We start from the raw sequence: 6,873 nt of genomic DNA on the forward strand, positions 1-6,873 counted from the left end.
ATAATTTCATTGTTGCAAATATACTGTTACAGTGCTGGATCTCATCAATGAGATGAACGCAGAAGACGGCTCAAGAACAACTACTTCAAGTGGTCGTAAGTGATGTATAATTTTTTTTTATTGTGTGTGTGACTGTGTATATATAATATATACTTTTTAATCTGGGACATCATTTTCAAAGAGTCATCCTGTAATGCCTTCTCTATCTCTCTCTCTCCCAAGACGGTCAAGATCTAACGTATTCTCGCTCTCTCTAGGTTCATGGCCACTAATGACTTCAGACCTTCAGAAGGACAGTATGCTGGATGAGGAAGGTCTTGGCCATGCTGCGATGGCTCCTAGAAGACAAGAACGGAGAGGTGCTGGACCTGGCTGTCAAATGGTTTGTAATGCTACAGTATATTGTATGTAGTTGTGCATGACATGGACTAAATTAGAGGTCCTAGATATGCAAAATAATATTGAGAATCACTGGCCTTAGACTATCTACTAACGTATTCTCGCTCTCTCTCTTTAGGTTCATGGCCACTAATGACTTCAGAGCTTCAGAAGGACAGTATGCGTGTAGCTTATTGCCAGCGGAAGAGTGCAAGAATGCTTCCGCATTCGTCACTGCACGCCAGTACGGTAATGCGCCTTTCCTTTCGCCCCGCTCAGACAAATGCATGTAGTACATTGCAACACAACGCAGCATTTCCGCGTACATTGCAACGAATCACTTGGAGTTTGAAAGTGATATCAGAAGAAACTACTCAACCTCAGCTGTCTTTAACTAGCAGGACGCTAGTGGGCTAGTCGCTAAAATATATATCGTTTTATATATAATTGTACCAACACAGATATTAGGCAGTACACACATTGTCCTGCAATACATACAGTGAATGCACAGCTACATTCGCCATATATTTCTATCGCTGCTGCGGTCTACAGTGAAATGCAATATTATTATTATTATTGTAAAGATTATCATTACAATCGCAGCCTGGAGAGGCAATGTTACAAGTGTACGAGGGTTGTGTGCAAAGAGCACAGCCTCTCAATTTGCACAACGTGCACAAAATAATAATTGTAATGATCTTTACAATAATAATAATATTGCATTTCACTGTAGACCGCAGCAGCGATAGAAATATATGGCGAATGTAGCTGTGCATTCACTGTACATGTATTGCAGGACAATGTGTGTACTGCTTAATATCTGTGTTGGTACAATTATATATAAAATCGATATATATTTGAGCGACTAGCCCACTAGCGTGAAGGGGCTCCTTTCCTCAGAGCAGCCCGCTTGTATCACCACGCTCGGCGCTGCTGCGATGGTGCAGGAGGTTGCCTCGCTAGTGGGCTAGTCGCTCAAATATATATATCGTTTTATATATAATTGTACCAACACAGATATTAGGCAGTACACACATTGTCCTGCAATACATGTACAGTGAATGCACAGCTACATTCGCCATATATTTCTATCGCTGCTGCGGTCTACAGTGAAATGCAATATTATTATTATTGTAAAGATCATTACAATTATTATTTTGTGCACGTTGTGCAAATTGAGAGGCTGTGCTCTTTGCACACAACCCTCGTACACTTGTAACATTGCCTCCAGGCTGCGATTGTAATGATAATCTTTACAATAATAATAATAATATTGCATTTCACTATAGACCGCAGCAGCGATAGAAATATATGGCGAATGTAGCTGTGCATTCACTGTACATGTATTGCAGGACAATGTGTGTACTGCCTAATATCTGTGTTGGTACAATTATATATTTTAGCGACTAGCCCACTAGCGTCCTGCTAGTTAAAGACAGCCGCGGAAATGCTGCGTTGTGTTGCAATGTACTACATGCATTTGTCTGAGCGGGGCGAAAGGAAAGGCGCATTACCGTACTGGCGTGCGGTGACGAATGCGGAAGCATTCTTGCACTCTTCCGCTGGCAATAAGTTACACCCGGACAGTATGCTGGATGAGGAAGGTCTTGGCCATGCTGCGATGGCTCCTAGAGGACAAGAACGGAGGTGCAGGACCTGGCTGTCAAATGGTTTGTAATGCTACAGTATAAATTATTGTATTACATCACACTCACCATCAATGACTCCACCATCACCCCCTCCCCCCTAGTCCGCAACCTCTGTGTCATCCTCGACCCCACCCTCTCATTTGACCCCATGTCCGCTCCATTGTCAAAACTTCATATTTTCACCTCCGCAACATTGCCAAAATCCGTCACTGCCTCTACCCCCTGCTGCTGAATCCCTCATACACGCCTTCATCTTTTCCCTCCTGGACTACTGTAACTCCCTCCTCACTGGCATCACCTCCCGCTCCCTCCATAAACTGCAGATGGTCCAAAACTCAGTTGCCCGCCTCCTCACTAACACCCGGTCCCGCGAACACATCACTCCTGTCCTCCACTCCCTCCACTGGCTCCCGATCAAGGAACGCATTAACTTCAAAACACTACTCCTCACCTTCAAAGCCATCCATAGCCTGGCCTCACCCTGGTCTTAAACTTTTTACACCAAGAGAACGGTGGGGAGAGAATATATACATATGATGGGGAGAGAATATATACATACAGTGGGGAGGAGACTGTACATTAGGAGGGGGTGGTTGGGAGAGAAATATACATATAATAGACAGTCTCCTCCCCACCGTATGTTTATATTCTCTCCCCACCATATGTATAATTTCTCTCCCACCCACCCACCCCCTCCTAATGTACAGTCTCCTCCCCACCGTATGTATATATTCTCTCCCCACCGTATGTATATATTCTCTCCCCACCATATGTATTTTCTCTCTCACCCACCCACCCCCTCCTAATGTACAGTCTCCTCCCCACCGTATGTATATATTCTCTCCCCACCATATGTATATATTCTCTCCCCACCATATGTATATTTCTCTCCCACCCCCTCGTAATGTACAGTCTCCTCCCTACCGTATGTATATATTCTCTCCCACCCCCTCCTAATGTACAGTCTCCTCCCCACCGTATGTATATATTCTCTCCCCACCATATGTATATTTCTCTCCCACCCCCTCCTAATATACAGTCTCCTCCCCACCGTATGTATATATTCTCTCCCCACCGTATGTATATTTCTCTCCCACCCACCCCCTCCTAATGTACAGTCTCCTCCCCACCGTATGTATATATTTTCTCCCACCCCCTCCTAATGTACAGTCTCCTCCCCACCGTATGTATATATTCTCTCCCCACCATATGTATATTTCTCTCCCACCCCCTCCTAATATACAGTCTCCTCCCCACCGTATGTATATATTCTCTCCCCACCGTATGTATATTTCTCTCCCACCCACCCCCTCCTAATGTACAGTCTCCTCCCCACCGTATGTATATATTTTCTCCCACCCCCTCCTAATGTACAGTCTCCTCCCCACCGTATGTATATATTCTCTCCCCACCGTATGTATATTTCTCTCCCACCCACCCCCTCCTAATGTACAGTCTCCTCCCCACCGTATGTATATTCTCCCCCCAACGTATGTATATATACCGCCATCTTTCTCCCGGGTTGGTGTGATCACATGACTGACAAAGCCGTGCAGTGATAGGCCAGAAGTCAATTCGATTGCATCCAGGCGCGATTGCTTATCCTGTCTGGGTAGCCCGGATGATGGTTTTTTGATCGGATTTTATACACCGCAATTATGCATCGAATTTTTTTTACATTGAATTTTATTATACATTCGAATTTTTTACATTGAATTTTTATTTCACATAGGTAAATTCAGAGCAAAAAAATTCAGATACATGATTTTCAAAGTAATTATTTTCAATGCTATAAATTCGGTGTCTGAAAAAATTCAGATACATTTTTCAAAGTAATTATTTTCAATGCTATAAATTCGGTGTCTGAAAAAATTCAGATACATGTTTTCAAAGTAATTATTTTCAATGCTATAAATTCGGTGTCTGAAAAAATTCAGATACATGTTTTCAAAGTAATTATTTTCAATGCTATAAATTCGGTGTCTGATAAAATTCAAAAATCAGATACATGTTTTCAAAGTAATTATTTTCAATGCTTTAAATTTGGTGTCTGAAAAAATTCAGATACATGTTTTCAAAGTAATTATTTTCAATGCTATAAATTCAATTCAGATACATGTTTTCAAAGTAATTATTTTCAATGCTATAAATTCGGTGTCTGATCAAATTCAAATACTTCTGTCACTCATTTGCTTCCATACTGGCTCTTGTTGTATTTTGTTATCTTGCTTTCCTTCTCTCTCTTCTCTCTCTCTTCTCTCTCTCTCTTCTCTCTCTCTATCTCATCCTCTTCTCTTCTGTCGTTGAATTTGTGGTTCGTTCTTTTTATTTGCCTTTTTCACTTTTCGTGTAGGGCAGTGAGTGGAAGTCCCATCCCCTCCACGTCGGGGACCAGCACGCCTCGCCGGGGCCGGCGACAGCTCCCCCAGACCCCCGCCACGCTACGCCCCCACGTCACCTATTCCCCCGTGGTCCGTAAGGCTATGCCCACGCCTCCCGGGGTGCCCCAGGGGCGCCTCCCGGCCCGGCCCCCTGGCGCTTTTCTCCGGAGCCCCCCCCAGGGGCCTCCCCCTGCCGGCCCCCCGCCACCCCACCATGGCTCACCTCGTCAGGGTCGCCACCCGCCACCTCGCTGGGGTGACGCGGGAGGAGGGGGGTCTCCATGGAGGGCGACGGTTGCTTCTACAACCAGGACTACGAGCCACGCCACGAGCCGCCCGCCTATGAGCAGAGCCCCGCATAACATTGGGGTCTTGTGCTTGGCACTCCGAGCATGGCACTAACACTGTCACGGTTAGGAGTTTGATTCCTGCTGGGGCCACCCGTTGTGAATGATGTATACAGTCATTCCAAAGCACTTTATGTCCTAGTAATAGAGCTGTGCTATAGAGATGCTGTCATTCATTCATAACTAAACCAAAAGACATTTATAAACAACGTCTTACTAAATGCAGGCTTTCATTTACAACTGAACGGCCATATCACTCGTTTTTGTATTAATTCTCCTAAAAAATGTTGCTAAGCTAGACTAACATGAAAGTTTAAGTGAAAGTACACACTTGAGTAAAAGTCAAAGTTTCTACTTTTAAATGTACTTAAGTAGTAAATTGAACTTTTTTTCTGACTGTCTATATTCTTCTGATAGCAGGTGTTTAATCAAAGATCCCCTGTGGGAGAAGCTGTTGCAGGGGAACAATGGGTTAATTTCATTGGAGGCTTTGTCGTTGGGTTCAGAGAGGAGGATGTGATATTTTTTTGTTAATAAATGTTTAAATATCTATTCAAGTTGTCATTTTTAACTGGAAAAAGTAGCATGTATGGGGGTAATTGTTACTTTACTTGATATTTGAGCTTCACTGCAGAATGGTGTATATTGTGTACAATGTGCACATACACTGAGAATATATTTCAGTGAGGTAGGAGACGGCATGTAAACTTCTGAATTGTTCAATGCGGGACATGCCAATACTCCATTGGTAAAGGGAAGGGTCCTTAAATATGTGGCATTGTATTACTAATCAACCATTTCCTACTGTATTTCCGGTAATGTATGGTCATAGGCAGATAGTGGAGTAGCTCTGGCAGAATACTGGGTACACAGTAAATTCCGCAAAGTAAATTTGACTCAAACTGAGTACATTTCACTCAAACTGAGTAAAATTTCTTTACTCAGTTTGAATCAAATGTACTCAGTTTGAGTCAAATGTACTCTGCGGAATTTACTGTGTAGTACCATTGCATTGGCAGTGTCGGCTAGGCTTCGGGCAACCAAACCTGGCCCAGTGTGTGTGGGTCGCATCTGGGCTGCTTTAGGCAACCCGACGTTCACCGCTTCCGGCAACCCCGGACATGGCCCAGTGTACTCGGGCCGGAATCGGCCAGTCAGTCATTGCCGCCTACTCGGCCGATCCGGACGTTCACCGCTTCCGGCAACCCCGGACCTGGCCCAGTGTACTCGGGCCGGAATCGGCCAGTCAGTCATTGCCGCCTACTTGGCCGACTCTGGCAGCCGGACTTGGGCCGACTAATTTCTTCCGGCCTGCCGGATACAGGCCATTAATGGGCCGGAACTTTTTGGCCACCTGGGCTACTGTATAAAATACCTATAAAATACCTGCTGTATAAAATACCTATAAAATACCTACTGTATAAAATACCTACTGTATAAAATACCTATAAAAGACTTACTGTATAGAAGAAGCTATGGCAATATTTGTTTTTCAGAGTTGACAGAATGTCTGTTAGTTTAGAGGCTGTGTGCGCTGTTCATAGTAATCTTCTCCCACGGACAGTATTATGATGCTGTGTTGTGTCACTTATTATAGGAATTAAACCACACGGGTGGTATTTCCTTTAACAATGTAAGAACCACAAACAACACTCTCATATCGGGGCTCTAAGAGTAGCCGTCAATCTCGGGTGATCCTACAATCATACCCTACTACACCCTGGACCCACACTGTACCAACTTTGAACTCTGTTGCCTCTACTCAATTTATACCTACCCACTGCTTTATGTTTATGTTTATTTAGGATCCCCATTAGCTTTTGCACTTGGCAAAAGCTATTCTTCCTGGGATCCGGCACTTACAACAATACAACAATATTCAATACATTACATCATTATCAACATCATTAACAATCTCATCCTCAGTTAGGATGATATTGTACAAGATATTTATTAGTAAAAAGTATTAAAATAAAATAATTAAAATAAAATAAATAGTGCTTCCTGAGCAGCACTCACTGCCATCAACATAAATACAATTAACAGTCAATTGGTTTTCACTGCTATGCCATAAGGGTTCAGTGCATGCTTGTTAGTAGATGGTATTTTAATATTTGC

General features: G+C 43.4%; 1 long non-coding RNA gene across 1 annotated transcript; it reads left to right on the forward strand.

Moving 5' to 3' along the window:
* The first annotated feature begins 1,957 nt into the window (after nt 1-1,957).
* On the forward strand, nt 1,958-5,307 carry LOC311226879. The gene is made up of 2 exons (XR_014619556.1): nt 1,958-2,048; nt 4,381-5,307. It is a non-coding gene; the product is annotated as an uncharacterized lncRNA (long non-coding RNA).
* Nucleotides 5,308-6,873: the final 1,566 nt, after the last annotated feature.

Source organism: Notolepis coatsorum, assembly GCF_963971535.1.
Source record: "Notolepis coatsorum genome assembly, chromosome: 4".
NCBI classification, from domain to species: domain Eukaryota; kingdom Metazoa; phylum Chordata; class Actinopteri; order Aulopiformes; family Paralepididae; genus Notolepis; species Notolepis coatsorum.